Source organism: Sinohyriopsis cumingii, chromosome 16, assembly GCF_028554795.1.
Source record: "Sinohyriopsis cumingii isolate HCF-2022 chromosome 16, ASM2855479v2, whole genome shotgun sequence".
NCBI classification, from domain to species: domain Eukaryota; kingdom Metazoa; phylum Mollusca; class Bivalvia; order Unionida; family Unionidae; genus Sinohyriopsis; species Sinohyriopsis cumingii.
The window spans coordinates 80,773,243-80,800,481 of record NC_142976.1 but is presented as its reverse complement, the minus strand read 5'-3'; the positions used below and the strand labels follow the sequence as shown (position 1 = coordinate 80,800,481).

Genomic DNA, 27,239 nt, shown 5'->3' with positions numbered 1-27,239 from the left:
CCAAGTTGTCAAATGAAACCAAAATGATGCGGCCCGGCACAGATATAACATGGTATATTGCAGAATTCAACAGGCGTATATACGCAAATGAAATTTTTTGCCTTAATTTTATTAAGATTCTTGCATACCCCCTCCACCAAACAATTCTGTAAGGCTAGTCATAAAGAACTTTTCTTAAGCAGAAATAAATAAAGCAAACTAAGGCAATTTTGCTTAAAGCTTTATTGTGAAGCAAAACTGGATTATATTGTGAAGCCAACAAAATAATCAAGGCTATATCACAGCAGGCAATACTATGGCAAAATATGAACTTTGTAAAGACAAATTCAATACTTATTCAAAGAACTTGCTACCTGTAAGACACAAGACAGCAAGACTAACTTACTACTTGTAAGACACATTAAGTCTAATTGTTTGAATGTTGTGAAAATAGGAGACATCTACCAGAGGTAAGAGGCCCAAGTGGGTCCGATATTGCTCTTCTAACGTCAGTCGAAAGCAAAAGGTATATAAAGTGGTTAGGTTAGACTGGTTGAAAAATGTCCATGCCAGAACGATCTTCAGCAAATTTTGTTAACACTGAAGCTTTTCTTCACGATTTGTATCAAAAACGTGACACATCTTTATGCATGGATACTCTCAAAAAAAGGTGGTCACATTTTGAAAAACTGGATTTTGAACACGTCATTAAATTTTTTTTAATTGTAATGGTGGCGAATGCCTTCTCACAAATCCCATTTAATGTGGTCCATAGTTTCTGAAGATTATATTTTTATGCTTGTTGCAACACGTGTCTGTATCAGATGGCAAATGACTGACACCACACTAGATACAGGGTCGTACCTTTACCTTTGTCAGCTTATGGTCAAGTCATCTAAACAAGATACTATCCATTTTCCCCCTCTGTTTAGCTTCTACAATTGCAGTGTTTCAGTTATGTCCAATATTATCTTCCTCGTGACCTATGATCTTGAAATCATATCAAGAGTGCTATCAACTTGTTTACTGGAAGAAAAACCCCAATGAAATTGAATGTTTTGTCAAAATTCACTGGCACAGTTACAAGTCACTGTTTCATGATGTTTGTGAAGTCTAAAATTCAAGCACTGAATCTGACTTGAGCCTAAGTTGATTAAGTCTGGTTTTCTAAACTGTTACAATAGTGCAGACATTGTGGTAGTCGGATCTGTTACAACAGTACAGACATTGTGGTAGTCAGATCTGTTACAATAGTACAGACATTGTGGTAGTCGGATATGTTTACAATAGTACAGACATTGTGTAGTCGGATCTGTTACAATAGTACAGACATTGTGGTAGTTGGATCTGTGCAATTTCAATTCAGATACTTCATTTTTTGTTATTGTTTGTTTGAAAGTGAAAGCCCCAAGTCAATGACACGATTTTTCCATGCTGTGTGGTGGTAACAAGACTTGACATGGCCTCTGTTCCGTAAGAGGTCACATTAGAACCATTTTTAAGACCCAATATTTCAACACGTCCACCAGGGTGTCCAGTTTTGAAAATAAGATCAACATAAATTTAAAACCGGATCAACTACAATTCAGTGAAAATTGATTCTGTACAAACCCAATGTTGATATGCTCATTTATTCACAAGTAGTAACGACAAGATTTCATAGTAATCATGTTGGCAGGCTCAAAAACAGATTGGCACCAATTTCATCTCAAACCATCTACATGCTACACCAAGTTAATAAACCACATCATTCCAACCATATGTGAAGCACGAATAGCGATGAAAAGATTTTCAACGTGTTGGCTGTCAGATCAGACCATTTTTATTTAGGACAAATCTATACTTCACATATAGTCTTTAAGCGAAAACCTAGCGTCACTACAACCATGTCCATCAATTCAGGACGAATGGAGACAAGATTTTCATCATGGTGGCCATATTGGAAGTTTGATGCACCATTTTCATTTAGGGCTAACTAGATCTCAGGATAATGCAGTTTATAAAGTTTCACGACTTTCCTCCTAGTAGTTAAGAGTAGCAACAACAAAAAACAACAGCCGACTAACGATGGATGCCGGTTGTAGATCCACTACAACAAGGTCTTTCCGTCTTCAACTAGAAGCTAAAAATCCATCTACTCGATTTAGACGACACTGATACCTGCACTTTGATGCAACCTGGAAATTTCATCTGAGTTTATAGCCTGTGAGATATGTACATCTTCAAGTCTCACATTTTTTCCCCCCGTTTCCCAACTATGCATCAAAGCTTTCAAAGTTCCATATATACTCACATGTGGAGTCCAACTGCAAACTATACAGACCCATATCTGCCAGTGTTTAATCTGCATAGGATATACAGTTTGTTAGGAACAACGAACAAAGACCTGAATTTGACAGCACATTATGCAATGGTAGATCAGGGTCTATGGTGTTTGCAGTTGAACCAGACTTGAAAGTGTGTACATACGGTATGTTTGTATATTTCTTGACGTCAAAGGGATCATTGTTCTGAAAATCAATCAAAAAACAATTATTAGAAAAATATGTATATCTGCAGAGCATGAGAATCTATAACGCTTAAAGAAAATTTACTTCAAGCTGTGACAGCAGATGAGCACAGAGTTCTATGAACAAAAGAAAGATATAAGGCTGTCGGTAATAACATATGGCAGAAGGATATAATAAATTTTTTTAAAATGATCTTCATAATCAATTATAAGTTGTCTGAAATTGAAAGTATATCTCTTATGAACACATATTCCATTCAAATTGGTCATTGGTTTATTATATATTAAAATGTTCACACCTCTTTCGTGCTTGTTTCCTTTATGACATCATATGACTAACACAAGTGGGGATTCAAAATGGCCCATACAAGAAAAAGTATCAACACTGATCTGAATCAGCAAAGAAAATGGAAAAGAAAATTCACTGTCAGCAATTTCAAATAGATAAAACTGGCAAAAACGAGTATAGCTCTGGGTGAATTTCTGGCACAGATGAAATGGGTATTAGAAAATTTAACAATCTTTCATACATTATCTGAGATCACGCGCTTTGATATTAAACATGAAAATATTTAGGTCATACTAGGAAAATTTCTTTTGTTTTAAATTCTACTGATCTAAATTAGGAAAATTCTATTTATCAATTCCTAATGTACTGCACCAATCGAACTTTGATTCTGAACAAATAATATAATAATAACGTTGGTATCTGAATTTCATAAATAACCACAAACAAAATAAAAATTTAAGATTTTGTTTCAGAAAAACATGTACAGTAAATAGTGATTTCAATATTTTCATACTTAACTGTACAGAGGTGCAGGAATTAACAATGGGGTGTGTGGGGAGAAGTTCCCCATTGTTATAAAAATAATGGGGAGTATGAAAAAGGTGATAGGAGGAAAGTGACATGACCATAGGTTAATATTTACTTACCACTTAAATATTTGTTAATCTTTCTTCTGGCCCCATTTTGTTAAAGCCCCTATGAAATCAAACTCGTCAGAAGAGGTTTCCTCTAGTCTTACAAGCATTAATTTGTAAATTGTTTTGAGCTTAATTTGTTCCGTATCTAAGTATGAATATTATTCTTAAGATGAACCATGTTGGGAGTCCACGTTTTGGGTTTTCTGGTAGCCCATATTTTAAACATGCATTAGTAAAACTTACTTCCTGATTACAAGGTTCAAATTACAACCGAATGCTTGTTCCAGGGCCCAATGTGCCAATCAAATTTAGTTCAAAAACCTTCCATGTCAAACCAAAGTGCCCTGATTTACAAAGAGTTGCCTACCTGAAAAAATACATCCCCACTGTAACAATCTACTGACAGTGCAACTGATGTGGCAACAAGCACTGTAAGGGTTAATCGGTAAATAAAACCAAGTGCATGAATTTGCACTAATTATGCAGTTGTACAATAGCATCCTAGTGGCATCTTTGATTATGTTATATTTTGATAGCAGTAGTTATATTTTTATGCCCCCCCCACCCCTTTAAAGGTAACAAAATATAATTTATTTCTGTGATACAATCAAAAAGTACTGCAATTGACAAAGTCTGGAAATACTGTAAATCATAATATTATTTCACCATCATTTATTTTTGGAATATTTTTGGCATGATAGCAACCAAAAATATTGATAAACTATTGACTAAAAAAAGATCACATACAATTTTGTGAAAAAATATGTGAAAACAGGTTGTTTACAAATTTTTGTTTCCTTGCTAGTTTTATGATTGTTGAAATTTGTGTGATTTAGATTTTTAACGTAGTTTTAAAAAATTTTCAGTCATATCGCTATGATGTCTGCAGTGTGATAGTCTATAGTGATGTCTAGCACAGGGGCATCATGCTGCATCATCTTTTTTTGTGGATATCACTTTTCCTCATTTAGCAAAAAAAAAAATGACATTTTTAACTTCCATTTAAGAACATGGATGTGGATTTTGGTTCTACTCTTTCAACATAAGGCTATCAATTTTTGGGGTCAATAAATTCGTGGTTTTAAATCAACCTAAAATCCACAAAAATGTATACCCGATGCAAAATTTTGAATTTATGGTAGGTTTCAGCTCTTTACCACGCTTGTCAAATTTGTCACAAAGGATAGTGATTACATCATGTTTTACATGCAACTCTTTCACAAGAAGTGCGAGGACGTGCAAAGCACTCATGTTTATCGGACATTTTGGTATTTTGTAATGAAAAAATATATTTAATATCTATAATGTACAATACTGCAATAATTCTATCGGTATATTAAGAAAAAAAAAAGAATTTTTGTCCACTAGTATTCTACACATTGTGAACTGTCTGTTTCCTTCTTTTATGCCTCTTTCACACAGACACACACACTGAGGAATCAAAAGCAGACTTCTCTTGTTCTGATTGAGATTTTTCTAAAATATGTTGGATATGATCTGGAAGATTAACTTGAACAATGGTTGTGAATATAATGTGTCCTTAGCCCCGCTTATCCCATTAAATAAGTCCCCAGCTACTCATGCTATGCAAAACTAACAACACATTGAAAATTATAATACTGCTTGGTCTGCTTTATCCCCTTCCTAAAAGTTGTTTTTTGGTCCCAAGAATGATCCCTCTTCTAATCTATAAAGTGCTACAGCTTTGACATTGTATGGTGATGGATTATTCAATATACATTGATGCTGGCCAGGCAACTAATAGATCAGGTGAACAAACCCTACAGGTGTGATGTGCAAGATTACAAGATTTAAACACTAATAATTCCGTAACCACTTGAATGAACTACCTAAAATTTTCCATAATACTTTAAAGCACTAATTTGTTTCCATTAACTACATTATAAAACATAAATATGGTTCAGTTATGTCTTCAATGTGAAATATATCCTCAGAAGCAAGAAAAATCTGTAAACATTATGAGCATTATATTATATCACAGAACAACAACGTCCATTACATTTAGACCGTCCTCTCTTTCAGAATTTTTGCTGTACATGTCATTTATAATTGTTTACTTGCAAACTGCATGAACCCATATCAGCTGCTGTATACTGTGCAGGCAGATCTGGGCCTATACAGTTTGGTAAGAGTAATCAGTAGAACAAACAGCAAATACCATGATCTGCCAGCACATTATGCATTGGCAGCTCAGGGTCTGTTCACTGACTCAACTTATAAATGAGCAGATACAGCATCTCAGTTCAAGATGTTGAAAATAAACTGAAAATGTAAATAATTTTCTTTCTTGACTCAATATTTTGTTGTCTACCCTGATGATAGATGTAAAGGAAAATGCAGAATGTCCTTCAACCTGAACAAATCTGCTACTCTCATGTGAATGGACTGAACAGGTTCTTTGAAATAAAGAATTTCTTAAATTGGTTGACAACATCTCACAGAGTACTTTAGGCACTTCAATCTGCAATGCATTAGAACATTTCATTACTAATTACTATGCAGTTTTTGGTCCATATATTTAAATAAAGTAGATCCAGCCATTTTAAATACCTGGGTGTGCACAAACAGCCATACATGTATAAACAGGTTTTACAAAATATATGAGACACCAAAGGAATATAGAAACAAATCTATATAAACAAAATATGTATTTAAAAAAATTAAGCCAACTCCCCAAATGTAAATTTTTAACCTCACCGGCTTATAATGCATCTCTAAATAAGTAATAACAAGAAAAGATGCATGAAATAGAAGACAAACACAATACAGAAAAAGACTCGTATAACAATACTGTATTTACCATATATATTTGGACACTATAAAATAATAATTTTTTTCCTGTTCAAGAACTTAGGGTGAAACTTTTTCACTTAGGTCATATGTCCCAAGACTTAAGAAATGAAATAAACTTGTGTTGAAAATTGAATACCCCACTGCATGTTGCAATAAAATAAACAAAACGAGTATATGCTAATAAAATGAAAGAAACCTTTTAGTCCTTGGTTTATTTCATCATTCACATTAAAGAAAAAATACATCCACGAACTCCATATATGTATTGTATGCATTAACACTGTAGTGTGTCTCATGTATGTTATATAACACACAACACAGTCTTCATTGACATGAATACAGAGAAATGAATTGTGTTTGGTTGTACTCAAAAGTTTGAATACTGTATCAGACTAAAAATTGGATCCAACAAAATCACAAACAAGTGAAAGAGAGAAGGAAATAACAACCGATTGCTTCAAGGCACCTGCCATTCACGCATGACAATGTGTAAGGTGCAAAATACCCATGACTGCATTATATCCAGGTTAACTATATGACAATATCTTGCAAGTAAAAATCATTATTTGAAAATACATTCACTGTAAGTGCAAAGGACAATCTTTTCGCTAGCATGGGTTATATAAAGTATTATTAAGGCAAGTTACTGCTGTGTACATTATTTAACCTGCAGACATCAATGCCTGTTTGTGTCAATTATGATTACAGATGGCAAGCAAATAGATGCCCGGGTGGTGAATAAACACACCTGGCAGCCAGGAATAAACTCATTGTCTCAATTTACCAACAGGATTATTTTATTACAAAGGAAGCCAACCTAAGAAACCCACATTGGATTCTTAAGTATGCAGATGTTGTTTTTAAAAAAAATACAAATTCAGCCGACACAGGTAGCCAACTTTGATTCCTTTTTACCAGTATTCATGGGAATTATGAAAATGAAGCCAAACAATCGAACAGTTTTTTAAAGCCACATCATCTAGTGCATCGTGCATGGACATCGATGACCCAGTATCTCCCAGAAGATGATTTCATCAACAATTTATGATTATTAACATAAATGAAATTCCACTGTACTTCGATGTCATTCCTGGACAGACTGTTGACAAAATGGGGATTAAAAGTTTGTAAATTCACATGACTGGTACACATACAAAAAAATCTTACTTTAGTCCTTGTAGTTTCAACTTCAGGCGATGTGTTGCTTACAAAGATAAATTTTCACATCATGAAGAAGCTAAAAAATATTCAAGTACTGAAAAGATTGATTGTATGTGTGCAGGAGACGGGTTGGGTTGATGAGATGCTGTTGCAGTGGATTAAAGACTTTTTATCTCAAGTACACAGTTTAACATGTTTAAAAATAAATTTTAATTTTGAGTGCAATGTCTAACATGCAATTTTCAAATGATTTAATAGGCGTTCCAGAACTTAAGACTCGAAAAAATAATGTGTCCCAGAACATACAACGCATACAAAAAATTATTTAAAAAATTAATGTATGGTGTCCCAATAAATACAGCAAATATGGTATACACACACAATACAGGAAAAGACTTGTGTAATAGTATACATATACAATACAGGAGAATATGAATGTATACAATAAAGGACAAAGTGATACAAAATCTGTATACATACAAGACATAATTATCTTCAAAACAAAATTACAAACTAGCAATTACATCTATGTTTTGTACAGCAAGAAAGTAAAATAATGTATATCCTCACTTTAAAGTCGAGTCCAACTGCAAAAAACACAGACTCTGATCTGTCATTGCATAATGCACTGGCACAAAAAGGTCATGCTACTTGTTGTATACTGATTACTCCTGCACAGGCCCAGATCTGCTGGCACATTCTACAGTGACTGACCTGGATCTGTGCAGTTTGCAGTTGGACTTGACTTTAGATACAATAACTGCACTTAAAAATGTTCAAATCCCTGTTCTCTTGAAAGAGTCTTTTCTTCTTTTTTTTTAGAAATTTTTTCCTTCAGTGATACTTTGTATTTGGCAATACGGAATTGTTCAGATGAGGATGAGAATACCATATCATTCTTCTTCATTCTTAAACACAGATCATCATTTAATTAATGAACCATTTGGATAATAAAAACAGATCTATTTCAGCAATGTAAAAAAATTAATAGCCGAGTAAGGCTGAACATAAGATGCACATACAGAAATAACAATCATCTTTTTGAATGTGGGAATAACAAGACATATTAATGGACAGCTTTTTACAATGATCTCTTTTCAGACAAGTACTAAAGGCCAAATTTCCATCATAGATGTATATAAATATACATACTTATAAGTCAGGTCCAACTGCAGAAAACACAGACCCTAATCTCCCATTCACTAAAGCACTGCAGAAAACACAGACCCTAATTTCTCACTGACTAAAGCAATGCAGAAAACACAGACCCTAATCTCCCATTGACTAAAGCACTGCAGAAAACACAGACCCTAATTTCTCATTGACTAAAGCAATGCAGAAAACACAGACCCTAATCTCCCACTGACCAAAGCACTGCAGAAAACACAGACCCTAATTTCTCACTGACTAAAGCAATGCAGAAAACACAGACCCTAATCTCCCACTGACTAAAGCAATGCAGAAAACACAGACCCTAATCTCCCATTGACTAAAGCACTGCAGAAAACAGACCCTAATCTCCCACTGACTAAAGCACTGCAGAATCCAGTGTTTACTCTAGTGATTATTCTAACTGCATAGATCCAACTTATGGTGTAGTTTGTGGATAAATAAGTAGTCTCAACTGGACCCAACTTATGAGTGCATGTGATATATATATATATATATATATATATATATATATATATATATATATATATATATATATATATATATATATATGAAAATACTTTTCTAAACATGATTCATCAGTGTAAGGCATGAGACAATATGCATAGTGTAGCATATATTTAAAAATGTCAAAAATGAAATGAATAATTAAGCACCATTAAGCTCTATATAAAATTAATATCACAAAAATATGGAAAATGGTCAATTTTAAGTACACTGTATATAATTCTGCATGGCAAAAATATAGTTTTTACACAAAACTGTCTTGAGCTAACATGTATTGAGCTAACATTAAACGATTATGTTACACTTCATTTGGTAACATTGTATGTAAACTGCATAGCTGACAAAGATTCAAGCAGAGAAAAAGTGGTAAAAAATTCAACATTAATCTTTTTTATTACAATTTTCAAGTTATCTTGCTGTGTCTTCAACACCATGGATTAACTTTGTTAAGCTTGTGGGATATATATATATATATATATATATATATATATATATATATATATATATATATATATATATATATATACACATACATATATATATACACACAGACACACAGACACAGATATACTATCATTACTGAACCGACTTTTTATAGGACTTTCTGTCTGGAGAATTAGCAATAACAAGATCTTCAAGATGGGTGACATGGTGGCCATACTAGATTTCAGATTGGCACCATTTCTGTTTAGTACCAACTAGACATCACATAAGTCTTTTGTCAATCATAATGTCAATTTGGCTAGCCATTCAGAAGTAGATGGCTGCTGTGGTGGTCCTATTGTGATTTAGGACTGGCACCATTTTTATTTGCGACCAACAAGACTTTAAAAGCTCTTCAGTGAAAACACCATGCTGATATGGCCATTCATTCAGGAGAAATATAGATAAGAATTTCAAGATGGTTACTGCACTGGCCATATTACAGACATTGGATTTGCACCCCGTTTATTTAGGACCAACTCTACATCAGAATAATTGGTTTAGTAAAAAAAAAAAAAAATCCATGTTGATAAGACTATCCATTCAGGAGGAGTTGTGAAAAGAATATTTTCAGATGGCAACTGTGGTGGCCCTTTTGGAAATCAGATCAGCACCTTTTTCTTTAGGACAAACCAGACATCATAAAAAGTCTTCTGGTGAAAGCCCCATGGCAATGTAGCTTATTTTTCCACGAGTAGTGATAACTAGATTTTTAAGATGGCTCCTCTCACCACCACAATGGACCAACTTGATATCACAAGACTTCTAATGAAAACCCCATGACAATACTACTTTTCATTCAGGCGTAGCTGCATTAAGATTTTCAAAGATGCCAAATTTGGTTGCCACCAGATCAGCACCATTTACATTTAGGACCATGCAGACAACAAGATTTGCACTATGGACACCAGATTGGCACCATTTTCATTTTGGATCAACATCAAAAAATGTCTTTTAGTGAAAATCCAATTGAATATGACCATCCATTTTTGGATTATCAAGATGGCCACTGTGATGACCATATTAGATATCTGAGCAGCACCACTTTCAATTAGGACCAAGAAGACCATGGGATGAACGTGTGCATAAAGTTTCATGGCACTCCTACAAATATTTCTGTGGCAGTAGTGATAGCAAACTTGTGCAGAAAGACAATGGATGACAGACCATCCCATAAAATGTACTGTTCTGTGACCAGCGGAGCTAATAATGAGACTAACTGATCCAGGCTTTTGCTTTTCTTGTGCAATGACAGCCATATTAGACAGCAGTTCACCAACACCTAAACAACCTTGTTGTGCCAGCTGGGCTAAAGATGTAGTGCACCTCCTTACATGCTTAACAATATTCAGACACAGCCAGATGCACTCTGTTTAGTTTGTCTCATCTTATAAGCAAGTATATATGGTATATCTCCTCTGAAAAGCCCAAAGAATCCACCTCATACAATGTCATCATTTCTTTTTTAAAAGTTGGACATGGGCTTATAATTAAAGATATTTTTAGTAAATATTTGCCAAATTTTGTAAAGACAAGGTAAGCTTATCATTCAACATGAATTTACTATTGTTGCAATGTGGTGTATTTTGACCTTAAACAATTTTCAAAATTTCATGTGATCAATAATAACAACATACATTAACATGATAGACAAAAAAATGCAATATGAATTTTGAAGTACCAGTAATGGCAAAGAGACATATCAGTATATATTTAATCATACATTGTGTAACATGATATGCACTGACAAATGGCACAAGGGTATTTGTTTCAATCCGATATCTTTGGCATTAATACATTGTTTATATTGGCAAAATATGATAAACAGCTGTAGATGGTTCAAGACATAGATGATATACAAAAACCACTCAGCAATGCATGTTAGAGTTTTAAAATATATCAGCAAAAATGGATTTTCAACTAAAATGTGGACACTTAACTCATTAAGGTCAAAAGCCATTGTTTTCAGTCATGACGAAGAACCTTCCTAGGTCTGTGATGTCATCACAGTTTCTGAAAGACCCAAGTCCCGACCAAACATCACACAGATGGACAAACCTTATAAAAACTTGGGGTAAGTTTGAGATGGGGGGTGGGGAATGAGAATACTGGCAAAAATTATTAGTCCATTACGATTTTTTTTTTAAAAGTAAAAAATTTCTTCTCTTGGCTCATGTGCACCAAACAGCCAATCCAACAAAATATCTGCATATTTAAGCAACTGGTGATAAAGATGTTGCTCTGATTGAAATGGAAGTAACAATAAAACATTTCTACACCATCTTTTTTAATATGAAAATTAGCTCCCCGCCTTGATGAATTAACATTCCAGGAATGAATGTCAATGATGTCATCCATTTTATTTTGCAGACTGTATTGCTTCTGCATTAAAACTAAACAAAAATGTTAAATATATTCATTCCTAGGCAGTTTTCAGGAAATTTCGAAAAATGCATTAGCACACTGAAGCCATATTTTTGTGTCACGATGTAGTACATTAATTCAGAGTCAATGACATTATCAGAGTTTTTTATTAGTCCTAAGTGGATGGTATAAGTCAGAAGAACAAAGATGTAGCTTTACACTGATTCAAAGTAATGCACACATTCTACATCCATTAAAAATATACATATCATAAAAAAAATTTAAACAAATTGGATACATTTTTTTCTTTCTTCAAGGTAAACAATTGCCAGTTCCAGAGCAGGAGTTTCTGTCTTTAGTTTTAGACATTGTCTTATTTGATGTAACTCAGCACTTGACCAAATGTCACACCTACAGACAAACCTTTGCAAATGGGTTCAATATAAAAAATGTTTTAAAATTTCTTTGATTTGCTCATAGCTAGGCTAAATAGCCGATCCAAAACGAAACATCATCTACACATCAAACAACTGGCAATATGGAACTCTAAATTTAGAGTGCATGAATCCGCTTGGAAATAACAAGAAAACCTTCAGCCATGATGAATTAATAATGTCAAAAATCAGAAATATCTTGTCTTGATATCAAGGGTAATGGCATTCAGTGGACATTTCACAGTACTTCTGAGAAATTGTTTTTTAAATTATGCCACTGTTCATACTGTTTGTTGCGTAATCTGAAACTAAACACAGTATAAATGCTTCATTAAGAAATGGTAATTTGTTATCAAGAAGACACCAGACAAAAGTGCACAAATCGATTTGTGAAGAATTCTTACGTGTATGAAATTTGCTAATTATACAGGCTTACATACCATATATACTTGCTTATAAGTCGAGTCCAAATGCAAAAAAAACAAAGATCCTGATCTGCTCTAGCATAGTGAGCCTGCAGATCAGGATCTATGCTTTATGTTCTACTGAATGCTTATAAAAAACTGTGTAGACAAAGATCTTACAGGGCATTATGCGATGGCAGATATGGGTCTGTGCAGTTTGCAGTTGACTTATAAGACTGTATCAATGGTAAGTATGTCATGTATAAATACATTTTTACAACAAATTCATTTTGGTCCTAGTAATACATATTTCATTTTAAAAAATTGTGTGGGGGTGGGTGTAGTATATTTCAGTCTATATAAGAATCCAAGAACCAATTACAAGCAGAAAACCTTTTGTAGAATTTGTCTTGCTATACTCTGGACAAGACGCAAATGTTTAGCTCTTTCTTGCCTCAATATTGAGAAAAAAGGACCTGATAAACAAAAAGCACAACAGCCAAGTTTACAACAGCAAACATGCTTAAAAGAAATCAAGCTCCATTCATTTTCCGATGAGCATGTTGCAAACTTGTGCCAGGCAGCATGTCCAGAAGTAGTTATCTGGAACACCTGAGGGCACCAAAACTTCCCACTGCTTCTTTAAATCTGTAAACAATAGGGCTGAAAATCAGAAAAGAAAGATTTGATGAATTAAAAAATGGTTCAAGAGGCCAATAAGAGCTTCAATTAATCATTCCCTGAACACCTTTAAACACCTGAATATATTTTGATGCAGTAATTAATTAGGGATCAACCATTCCATTTTCAGGTGTTGGTTCTGGGATTTTTAAATTTCCAGCCACCAAACACTTCAAAACCATTCTATTGTTCTGATCTGAAGAAAACAAAAGGCCTCATTCTATCAATCAGTTTAGTTGTAGAAACTTGTCTTACAGTAAAAAAAAAAAAATATAAAAAAAACTAAGAGTCCCTTGAAGGGACTCAGATGCTCTACTGACTGAAATGTATTTTGGGAGATTGGGTGGGTTAAAACCGATTTTAATTATGCAGTACTTTCCTACCATACTGTGCATCTTACTTTTTATGCCTAAAAAACCACGTCTGTTTGATGTGAATACATCCTTCTACAGAATGGAGAATTGTTAATAAGACATATTCTACTTATGTGTATTGCATGCTCATGCACAGAACAGTTATGTTTTTCATAATGATTATGACAGGATATAAGAGTAGGGTAGGGGAGGGGCATTTGTTAATAGTGATGGGTAAGTATTATCTAATTAAAATTAGTTTCTCCCCACCAACTTCATTTTAAAAGCAGTAATACATAACCCATCACTACTGTGTAGCTGATGTGTTAACCCACTATCTTGTGTGAACCCTTTTGGATGCTGTACCCCATTTTCATGGAAGCACTAGTGGACCATCTACCTGGTTCGCACACAAGCATGTTTTGTTGCCTCTGCACCATCCATATGTAAGCGTTTTTGGATGCCTCCAGTAAACATCAGTCAATTGGTTTGGTTTTCATAGCACCACGTCTGGAAAAACCCTCTATTAGATTCAACAGGCACTGAGGTAAATGATCATTATGTCATCATGCGGTTGCTAATTAAACAGTGTATGTGTGTGTGTGCGTGATTAGGATTCTTAACGTAGCTTTAACAATTTTTCAGTCATATCACTACAATGTCTGCAGTGTGGCAGTTTATAGTGATGTCTAGCACTGAGGCATCATGCCGCAGACATATAGCATGATGTCCCACCCAGTCCCATTATTCTGACACCAGGCCGACCAGTCCTAACACTAACCTCTTAATGCTAAGCGCCAAGCGAGGCAGCTGTTAGTACCAATTTTGTAAGTCTTTGGTATGACTTGGCCGGGGATCGAACCCACGACCTCCCGCAATACAGTCACATTATCCTGACACCAGGCCGACCAGTCCTAACACTAACCTCTTAATGCTGAACACCGAGGCAGCTGTTAGTACCATTTTAGTAAGTCTTTGGTATGACTCGGCTGGGGATCGAACCCATGACCTCCCACATCTGAAGTGGATGCTCTAACCAATAGGCCACCGGAGCGGTTCAATGCTCTAGTAAAAGCTTGGAAGTGTTCACAGCAGTGTGTAGGGAGATGAAGTTCTGCTGACAAGGCCATGGACAATGCATACTTAGAGGTTTATGCCACAGCTTCCAACAAATGATGAAGAGCTGTTAACGACAGTAATTTCTCCTTTTGCTCGAAAGATGCCTGAATTTTGACTAGAATGCAACCCTAGGTCCACATAGAGTTGCCTACCTGAGCTGCTTTAGCATCCAGCATGGTTAGCTGAGAGGGTCAGGAAGAAGCAGGTACAAAGGGTCTAGATCACCATAAAGGAAGGACAAGAACCAGTTATGCAATAGGAACAGATATGGCATTACTGATAACATAGTGACCTTGTCCTTATAAAACTTTATAATATCTGCCATTTTGCTTAATGTATATTATTTTTTTGACAATCTCATTTTCCTTATGTGCAATACAATTTCTCAACACATTCATCAGTTTCATACTTAAGCCCATGGTTATAGACTGGAAAAGTCCTGGTTCTGAACTGAAAGACACAAGATATTGAATTTAAGTTGGCCATTAATGCATGTGGCTCAGTCAAGGTTCACATTAATTTTTCCCTTGATTAGTTTGGTAGACACAGTCCTGGATTTTTCACTTAGGTTGTTAATTAAGAATGGTACCAATCCTATTCCCAGAATGAGCTGTCAGTCAGATGGTGCCACAGCATTGATTCTGAGAGGAAATATTGAAAACTTTATGGCAATTAGTGGAGCACTGATTGTCTCTGATGATGAAGCAGTCTATGTGTCTTGTTTCTAGAAAACCCCAAGACTGAATCTATATTTCACACCATTGAAACTGACATCAATTAATACTGGGGCTAGAGCCCCCAGTAAAGTCAATTTAGAGTTGTGCTATAATAATATCTTTTCACTCAAAGAGAGGTCATTTCTTATTTTCTCCACAGATAAACAAACTGAAGCAAACCTGGGTTGATTAAATCTCCTGTCTAATATCTTAAAAATGATTGCTATTATATTTATGCCTGTCAAATATTAACTGCACCAAAATCAAAGTTTGTTACAGGGATGCAATTGTCACTGTCCCTCACTTGATTTGCCAGTCTTAATCAATATTCAGTGCATTAAGTTAAAAACATTCCTCTGCTCAGATATTTCCAAATATTTTGTAAAAAAAGTTTCAGGCATTAATCATTTCTTCAATGAGAAGATAAAAATGTAATCTAACTATCAGACTTCTATTTGAGTCTTAAAACAATACTATTATCCAAACACTCTGGTCAGACTTGGACTTCTCAGGGAAAGAAAAGCTATAAATCAAACCCAATGTCTTGCCAAAACCAGCCAAGAAAAATTCTGTATTTTACCAATGAAGATAGGTTTAAGAAAATGGATAACATCCCATTTTCCCCAAGTCAATATGCTATGTAAATTGTAGCATTGTAGCTAACACACAAATTATACTTAACCAAGATTTTTACGTACTGTATATACTCGCCTATAAGTTGAGTCAAACTGGAAACTAAGATCTAGATCTGCTGTAGCATAATACACCTGCAGATCAGGGTCTTTCCTGTCTAACTGATTAATCCAAACAAACTGCACACACCCAGATCAGCGGCAGATCTTGGTCTGTGTAGTTTGCAATTGGACTTGTTAGGCGAGTATATATGGTAATGCATTGCTGCTCACCTTGCCAAACTGTGGTAGTGTCAAAACACAGTATGCTTATCTTCTATGTTACTTTGTCATGTAGCAAATGTATTTTTTTTTATAAGGATAGTATTTTATTTGAACTGTGACCTAACCATATACCAAAATATAATCTGAGCATCCAAAGAAAATGAATCAATGGCAATCATCAATTCTTTATTGTCAATGACATTTCCAAAATAAAACATCCCAGAGACTTACATGATAATCATCTCTGTTTGCCTTCATGTCAAATGGGGAGTTTATGGTAAACATTAGCAGAGTTAATACCATTGCTTGGAAAACAAAAACATCATGGTGAAGCTGTCAAACCCTTGAATGAGCAAGTCAAAGTTACTGCTGAGATGTCCTGAACAAATGTCAATGTCTTTAAATATATACATGTTACAGCCGATCTTTCAACGTGTTTGAAGTCAGATTTTAAATATATACATGTTACAGCCGATCTTTCAACGTGTTTGAAGTCAGATTTTAAATATATACATGTTACAGCCGATCTTTCAAGGTGTTTGAAGTCAGATTTTAAATATATACATGTTACAGCCGAGTTTTCAAGGTGTTTGAAGTCAGATGACCAATCAAGGAAGCATAAGGCTGATTTGGAGTAAAATCCTTGCCATGAAGGTCACATGTATTGATGATTAATTTTCACAAATAGGAACTTTTTTCATAGTCCTCTGTAAAGTAAATTTCTGTGATAAAGAACCTCAGTTATAAGCCTGTAGAAGTAAATGTTCTTACTCCAAAGTGCTGGCTCCATAATACAGATTTGACTGTATTCAAATTGTAATTTCCAAGAGACCAGTTGACCTTTATGTTCAATGCAGACGAATATCTGATTTATACAAGATTTATATATTTATATCATTTATATGATAAATATATGATTTATCTGTCTTGGTGCAATTTTAAAAAGGAAAAGATATACAAAAATATTAATTTATCAAATCCTATACATATAGATCCCATAACCTTTAATATTCAGTGACTTGATTCTGTCTCAACACTTAAAGAAAATATGATGGTAAGGGCTTGAGAAGACGAATTCTTAAAAATTTCTGCTTTCCAGTTTTATGCCTTAAGTATGCTAAACCAGACTCGAACTGATGATTACATGGCTCACCTCAACTTTCACTAGTCTCCAGTAGTCATAGTAAACATTATCATGCAGGAAATAAATTCAGACTAAAGTATCTTGGCTCCTTTTCCAACAAAAGTTATTTTTGTTTTCTTGTATCTTGCCTTTTGAACTTTAATAATTTTAAAAATTGAAATTCAAACATTTAATTGGCAGCATATAACCAGTGTTTTGCTAAATACTTTCAGACCATCTATTTTATCACACATCTACCAATCTGCCAACTATGACTGGGCAGAGATATAAAAGAACTAAAACAAAGAACATTATTCTTGTTTATCATATCATAGTAAATGGAATGAGTTGATAATAATCTGATTCATGTAATTTTTGTGCTATTTTTTAATCACTGTTCTTAAAATGTGCTTGAAATCAGGCTTTGAATAAAATAGGAATGATAGCCAGAAGTCCATGCATTAAAAATTACCTTGGTTTGTTAACACAGTGAAGCTACACATGAAAAGAAAACAGCATGCAGTCCACTACCTCTAGCAGGAAAAATCAATGTGATCAAAAATATTCAACATATGTAAATCATCAGATGTAGGTCACAGTGACCTTCTTTAGTTTGAAAGGCCAAGTAGTAACATAAATGCACCCAATTATCAGGTTTTGTGATTGGAACAGAAAAAGCACCTAATAAATGAATGACCTTTTTAATTATAAAAAACTACAATTAATGACTATGAAATTAATGAGTATGAATAAAGATGTAGAACTTGTCATAATATGCATATAACATGCCATGAACTCGTGTGGTTGTGAGCTAAATGCAAAATCTTAATCAAAGCCGGTAATATAGGTCACAATCTTTTGTTCTAAAATTATAGTAACAGAGGCATATCATCATCAATTTAACAATTACAGCATGAATACAGTATGTCTGAGAATTAAATTACACCATCGCTGCATAAATACAGTATGTCTGAGAATTAAATTGCACAATTACAGCATGAATACATTATGTCTGAGAATTAAATTACACAATCACAGCATGAAAACAGCATGTCTGAGAAATTTAACTGAAAACAGAAGCATAAAATGGGCCGACATGGACCTACTACTGAAATGTAAGAGGAGCTCATTATAATGTCCTCAAGTTCATGATTATTTATAGGGCAGTGTGCACAAAGCATGCTAGAAATCTGTTTGGTCATGAGCTAAATGCAACAACTTAATCAAAGCCAGTAAAATGTGAAAACAGAGATCACAGTAACATTTCTGTGGCACGGGTGTGGCACTCAAAAGAGATGCATACAATCACCAAGTTTAATGAGTAAAGCATAAACAGTAAAATTGTGAAACTGAACCAAAGTCAGTGAAATAAAAAGTATGGATCACTGTGACCTACTTTTAAGTTAAGGGTGTAGTTTTTATCTAGATGCATCCTCTTGCCATGCTTTGTAATTCCAAGTGTAGCAGGTATACAGCAGATGCAACTTCAATTTTGTCATTAACTATAACAAAAACCAACCCCTGCCCCCACCCCCCACCATCAAAAAACCTCAAGGCCGTAAAATATTAGTTAAATGTAGATCACAATGACTATTTTCTGTCAGGGTGTGGTATTAATAGGGGTGCATACAAAGTGTGATGACTGTAGCTAAATAGTGCTTGAAACTGAAAACAAAGGCCAAGCAAGAAATGTGTCATAGTGACCTAATTATGGGATGATGGTGTAGGTCACATCAAAAAGCATCCCCATTCCAAAATTTATTAGTTTCTGTATAACAGTATATATATACAGGGTGCTAAAATATCTTTTGCTTTTGAGCTAAATCCTAAAACTTAACCTAAGCCAGTAAAATGTGAAATTTGGGTCGTAGTGACATTTTTTTTATAGGTAAGATTGTGGTACTAACAGATCTACATTCATATAGTCTGATGGTTCTGACATGAACAGAAGTTGAGAAATAAACTTCAATAACAAAATGTAATCTATGTCAGTGAAATGTGAAATATAAGTCACAGTGCAAACATTCAAGATGAAGGTGTTGTACTCATCAAGATGCATCCCATCACCAGGTTTCATGATTTCTGGTACAATAATATTTACAGTGTGCAAATGCAAAAACTTAAATAAGAACATACAGTTAATGTTCATGTACCAATTTAGCTCCATTACCCCATTTGCTTGGGTCTGGTGTTATGAAACCCACTTCAAACTTGTGTGTCTGTCTATCTGTCTGTCTGTCTCTCTCTATATATATATATCTGCTATTAAGAGTTGTATCCCTTTCCTAACACTAGCTACAAAACTATACATGTCTTTCCCACTGGAGTCTATACAAGTGACACATTGTATTTAAAAAACTTGTCAACTCTTAGGTAAAGCTAACGTCTATCAAACAACATCATACTATTGCTGATTTTCCATTATTTAATTGCAAACTGTTACAAAAAAGTTTTTTAATCTATCCAGGCTATATGTCTGCTACCAGGTTTGTCTGTTGCCAAGTGTCCAGTCATGATTTTCTGGATACTTTGGAGGTTCATCAATCTGACAACTTTTATTCAGCCTTATTAGATTGTTAGTTGGTTGGTTGGTTGGATGTTTGGTTGGATGTTTGGTTTAATGTCAATATCATGTTGAATAAGTGGGAAATAAGTCCCTTTATCACAGATACACTAAGGCAGACAACCCAGACTGGCATAGATGAGTATCAAACCCACAACCCTTGGATTTCAAGTCTGATGCTCTATAGGGGAGTTTCTGCTGCTCACATAAATAATTAAAAATTAATTAACAATTAATCACGCAGTCACAAGACCAGCCATTTAGATGCCAAACCTGTGTTGAATACAGAAGTAATTCCTTTCACTTATCCAAACCAATAAATAAATAAATATTGTGTTTCACAGATGAATACTGCATATTCAATACAGCATCCATTTTGAAAATTTATTAAGTGTAATTAGAAAATTTTCTTAATGTTAAATTTCAGAACAATGAATAATATTAATTAATGCCAAGATCAACTTTTAATGCATTTGCTAGATGCATGGCTGCAATGCAACCATTTTGTTTTTGTTTGTTTTGGATGTTAACATGATACCTCCTTTATGCATCTCAGTAAGCATCTCTGAAAATATATTTCAGTTGGTGAATTGTCTCTTGCCCTTAAACAGAACTTTCATTGTGACATGATTCTTGTCTAAAACTCCCTTGGGATCCGGGTTTTTTATGGGTTGGTTCTCTATTCAAAATTTCAAGAGGAAATCTAAACCCTCCTGTAAATTTTAATTCAAAAGGTTAAGTTTGTAACTGATTTGACTGTACTAAGGACAGACAGAGAGTTGAAATAGATCATGTTGATTTTAATTAGCCACACTCCTAGCTATAGGTGAGAAACATCTAACAGATCCTGCAGAGCTTTATCCATTTGATGGATGGCAGCAGCTGGTGACAGGTTAATTGGCTACTGTTAATTACATAGAACCAGACTGGAGGAGACACATCACCCAAGTCTAAGGTTGGAGGTCAAACCTAGGGCACTTGCTACTGGGAATCTGAAAGCCTGGGCCACCTCAAATGACCTTTAGCCCTTTATTTGATCACTCTCTCCATCAATGGGGTGCAGGGACAGCAAAAAGAAAGAGCAAGTGTAAGGTCCTATTTAATTGACATGTATATCTGGCCTGTACTTTATCCCAAGCTGTAATTTAAGCAGCAGGAAAACCTGTCAAATAAATGCCACTTTTGGGTCCACAAAACTGTCCTATGTGAATAGGTACCCTTTATGTAGAGGTTATACACAACACTCCTTCACCTTGATGCTATTTTTATAACACAATTACTATTACAAGGTGAATATAGTCATGGATCCCATTTCATTAAGTGACAGTAACATTACATGTATCATGTACTTCAAATGAAGGTGGTCTCACTTTAATATTGTATACTCTATGGTACCTATGAAAGACATTAAGGTTGTGTGTGTGTGTGTGTGTGTGTGTGTGTGTGTGTGATTTAGATTTTTAACATAGCTTTAACAATTTTTCAGTCAAATCGCTATGATGTCTGCAGTGTGAAAGTTTATAGTGATGTCTACCTCTGGGGCATCATGCCGCAGACATGTAGCATGATGTTCCATCATCACATTATCCTGACACCCGGTTAACCTGTCCTAACACTAACCTTTTAATGCTGAGCGAAAAGCGAGGCAGCTGTTAGTACCATTTGTTTTTAAGTCTTCGGTATGACTCAGCCAGGGTTCGAACCCACGACCTCCCACATCCAAGGACGATGCTCTAACCATTAGGCTGCCTGAGCAGTCAGACATTAATGGAATATTGTATTTAAGTGAAATTGACAAAAATGGCTGTCCCTAATGAACTGATGTCCTTCACATGAAGGTGTCCATTTTTCGTAGAATAATGTATGTTCCATGATTATGCGGTGACTTAAAGGAAAACTAGAAGTTAACTATATAATAATTCCTTTTACATTTACATGTCTTCTTCTGCATTATGCTAATTTTTAGCGGAGGTATGAATAGACCTTTCCCTTGATAACTTGCACATGAAAAACTCATGAACCCACTTATAATGCAGGAGTAGAAGTGGATCCCTTATTTGTGTTTTGAAAATATCGAAAGAATTTGCCCCATTTGTTGAATATCATGAAATGTGTGTGATTTGGACTTTTAACGTAGCTTTAACAATATCATTTTATTAACAGAACAATAAAGAAAATCAAGTTTTGATGGTGATGGTTGTTCCACATAATAAATATCCTAATTTTATTTAAGAAAAATATTTGTTTTGCTGTGTCCAAAAAATTATGACAATACACGTTTTTGCAGGTATATATGTATAAATGTATGTGATATGTATTCAAAACGTTTGGTCTGTAGTTTTCAGAACAATTTTTCAGTTACTAATTACAGTGAAAATAAAGGTAACTTTATTAAAAAAGGAATGCAAACAATATCATTAGAAAAAGATATCCCGGCTTCAGTTTTTTTAGTGTCTAGCTGGGATGGCACCCCCTTCTTAATTTTCAGAGGTCCCTCAGCAACTCGTGCCCTTGCATGTGGTGCAGTCTATGTTTTTTTACCCCATTGTGCAAGCGGTGAGGTGTATAAACTTATATTAGCCAGAAGCACAAATTACTAGTTCTGCAGCTATGAATTGTAGTAGGCAATGGACAAAAATGACATGATGGCAACTAGTATCTCGATTAGAATAATGAAAAATAAAAAGTTTAAAATTTTTAACAACTGCAAGAACACCACTCTGGGTCAAAATTATTAGTAATTTTAAAGATCTGCCATCAAGCTGCCAAGTAGGTTTCCGAGTCTGAACTCTGTGAGCTCAAGAAATGTGTCAAAGTGAAACCCTCACCAGCATACATTTACTTTATTTTTAAATTTAAGATGAATTTATGATCTTTAACAAATACATAATTTACACATTTTTAAATACTTATTCAGGAATGTATTTTAAGGACAGTGTTGACGGGCTACTTATTTCTATACATTTTAATGTAATGACTCTTATATGGGGACTGATATTTAACCAAGAAAAAGCACCACCACCCCCCAAATACTATCTGTATTTTTTGTGTGGTTCTGGATTGCACCTCTTTCTGAGGGCTTGTTTGATACAAGCTAGTTGTGCAAGTTCAGCATTTCTTGGTTGATATATAACTTGCATGCAAGGTTGTTTCAGAAGTCATGCAGAAGGCTAGATTGAGATCATCAGTCCATGACTTTGTCCAAATGAGGGGTATTATCAAGATGAATCAGCACTGGAATTCCCCTGCTTCCTGAAGGTCTTTTGGAACCAGTGGGGTTGGGGCAAAAGCTGATGCATTGTGACTGTTCCATTTCAGTGAAAGAATGTTAACTGACTGGGATTTTGGTTCCTGGGATGGATTGAGATCAGGTATGTCCTTGTTGATGAGGAATCCAACATGAGCCATGAGTGAAACAAGGCATTTCACATTTTGGTAGAAAAAAGATTGCTCATCTTGTGCTTTGGAGAACATCATCCAGGTAGTTTGAGACAATGGACACAAAGGTGGTTCTGAAGTGAGACACAACTCTGTGAATGATTCTTGTGAAGACCTTGGAAAAGAGATTCAGACTTGAACTGGTTCAATGTCCCTGAAAGTGAAACTTAGGAATTTCCTGGAGACTTGTGAATGGGAATATAAGGTATGCTTCTTGGCGATCTAAAATGGACTATAAAATCGCATTCTTTAATGGCAGAGATCTGTTCTTGGAGTCTTCACTCTGAACTTTAGTGCCTAAATGTATTTGTCTGGGGACATTAGCTCTATCATGGGTTGGAGCTGGCCACTGGCCATGGAAATAGAAAAAAAAAAAAAATATATGTCCCTTTTCATTATAAGAATGTTCATTTCCTGCTGATGAACATCTGCTTTGTATGATTCAGTGCCAATCCCTCTATTCAAGGGAGACCACTATCAACTGACTTTTGTCTTTGAAAACGTACAGCTTATAAGGCCCCTTTTAGTGAAACCCCGCCTAAAATAACATTTCTTTTTAGCTAGGAAGGGCAGGATTTGCAAGGTACACCTATCATTGGAATATATATATATATATATATATATATATATATATATATATATATATATATATATATATATATATATATATATATATATATATATATATACATACACACATGTGTGTGTGTGTGTGTGTGTGAAGGGGCAAATTTCTGGCAATCTATGAAGAACACATTAGTTGAGACCAGAGAACAATTAATTAGATTTATGGGGACAGGCACGTATCAAATCGCCATACTGCCATGATCATTAATGTCTTTTCGAGGGGGAAATTTCATTCTTAATTAAGCATTTGTTTGTACAGCAGCCAGACGGACTATTAGGGCCATGGTTAACTTTGATTTCATGGTAAAACTGTCACAAATTGAGAATATCCAGTAACCCGTAGTCGCAATGTAGAAGGTCAAGTTGACCCTGACTTTGGCACCTCTGGAAAAAGGCGGCAAATATACTTAATCCTGATTGGTTAAGCTAAATAAGGGGCGTGTTTCCCACACTAAATTTCCGTGTTTTAATATTGTCCACATCGAAAATTTTAATCAGTCTAAGCTTTTCTGCAAGAGAAAAACCAGTGTAAAGAAGAATCCGAGTGAAATTCTCTCGTAAAATTTCATTACTGTACATACAACTAGAACAAAACCAACCATTACTTTTTTTACCCCTATTGCAGCATCAAAAATTTTCAAAACAGAAAATTTTAACCAGCAAAAGGCATGTCTATACAACATGGTTTACAACTGTATCAAGCTTAAACAAAAATACCTCGAGCCAAGCTCCAGAAATAAGCCCCAACCCTCACTTGAGGGAGATAACCCACAATCTTTTACAAGTCCTCTGATTCTTACCACGTGTATAATGTTTGATTACTAAATATTCAGAAATGTCACTATAATTTAAATGTTCGGGCATTTTACCTTTAGCCCCTCCTATGTACCTAAAGCAGGTCAACATCATACCCCATCAGAAATTATTACTGTATGGGCAGCTTGACTAATGAGTCTGCTGAAATTTCTATGGGAGTGGTATAAGATATAGCTTTGTGCAGAGATTAATGGAAAGATGGAATTAGTTTTGTGCAGAGAGACAGAGAAATGGATGGACAGATGGAAGGTATCACAATGTTCCCAAAACTAAAACATATTAAATATGGAAACTAATTAAATCACTAATGTCTATTCACCTTTGCCCAAAAATTAATTAAACAATAAATAAAAAATATATCACATGAAAAGTGCAAACTTATAAATACAGGTAATTTGAGAAGTAATGGCTGCCACTGTAGATCTTTCCTTGCATTTCTTCTCGTTTTCATAAAGAAGCGAATTCCATATATTATTATCCCAACTGGTCCACCCAGAATAGTTTTAAACATTTTCTGACTATTTTGCCTGCTTCAATACATTATTATGGCTCTTTTAAAATTTTTAATTAATAATATTTTGCATCGTCTGTCAGTAGTTCAATGAATAATGAAATAGTCATCAGGCTTAACCTTAATGGATACTGGCCTCTTGTCTGATTATGGAAAGAATCATGACACCTCTACTGCTTTATATCACCACTAATTAAATTTATCTCTTTCAGAAAAAAGCCTTAATATATGTCATTTATCTTAGATTTCACAATAACAGCACACAAGAGCTTTATTTAATCACTTCTGCTGTGTTCCATCTTCAATGAAACAACTTCAATACAGTTTTAAAAGTGAATATGGACCAACCCATCCACCCCCAAGCCCATGGCTCACAGGAATGAGTTATATGAAAATATACCAGCCAAGGAAATAAAATTGTGTCCTGCAGAATCAATGTGTTGATGTAGCCACACAACCCCACACTTCCAACAAATTCTACAGAACATTTCAGTGTCCAAACTTGAACTTTGTTGATATCTGGACTGAAAGAGTGATGAAAGTATCTCTCAATTCAATTTGACAAGCTTACCCATGTGAGGGAGCTATTTCATTCAGGAGAGTTAATACAACAGCATCATGAGTAGCGTTGACCAGGGGTAGCACCCTATTTTACATAGCGTGCCACTTTTTCCAGATTAACTACAAAATGAACGAAAGCGTGCACACCATAAGAGATTAACACTGTTGAAATTGAGATTTTTGCTGCCCTTCGCTTGCCACACAAAACCTCTTGATGTGCCACCTTGTGGCATGCGTGCCATAGGTTGCCGACCCCTGGCGTAGACTGTGCATTATATATCTACCATGTTATTTTGTGGCACCTAGATGATCATTACCTTTGACCCATCGACTCTAAAATTGACAAATTCCCCTCTTGCCTGAAATATAAATCATCCAGAAGGGTTCATTATGGTTTTTAGTATAGCATTAGAGTTATTTTGAGAAAACCATTTTCCTTCTTGGAGACTCTCTGACCTTATAACTCCCAAAATAAAAGTGTCTTCCTTGTCTCACATCCAAGTCATCTACACAGTTTATTCAATAATATTTGAAATAAAACATTGCTTGTTCAAAGTTCATGATATAGAACTCAGAAAAAGGGTGTAGAAAATTTTTCTTATACCAGTAGTCACTGAGATATTGACCTTTGAACCCCAAATCAACAGAGGTCTTTCTTATGTGAAACACAAACGACAGTATTTACAATACTTGGTCAAAGTGTGTGATACACAAGTCAAGATATTATTTGGAAACAGTTTTCCTCATTCTTTCAGTCCATGTGATCTTGACCTGAATAGAGAAGATTCTTCCTTGACCATTATTCAAGATATCTGAGCCCTGGTAACATAGATGCTGAACATCAGTTCTTGTGCAGAAATGAAATAGGGGATTTATGGATAGATAATATGATATGCTCTGCATTTTGGCAGACCGATATAACTTACTTGTTTTCTGGGAAAAGCAGATGAAAAAAAAAATAAAATTTACCCCTCCACCATTCCTGCCAGACAAGCATAAATATAGTGGTAGAGCTTGCTACATGTTTTATAATGTTCATTTTGACAAATGACAACGCTTTCGGTATATGAGCTAAAAATTATA

General features: G+C 34.8%; 1 protein-coding gene across 1 annotated transcript in view; it reads right to left on the bottom strand.

Moving 5' to 3' along the window:
• Positions 1-207: 207 nt before the first annotated feature.
• Positions 208-27,239, bottom strand: part of LOC149780881 (uncharacterized) — a 126,090-nt gene continuing 99,058 nt past the window's right edge. The window contains exon 6 of the mRNA XM_089937983.1: positions 208-13,415. The gene's annotated coding sequence lies outside the window, so the exon portion shown is untranslated. The remainder of the gene's footprint in view (positions 13,416-27,239) is intronic.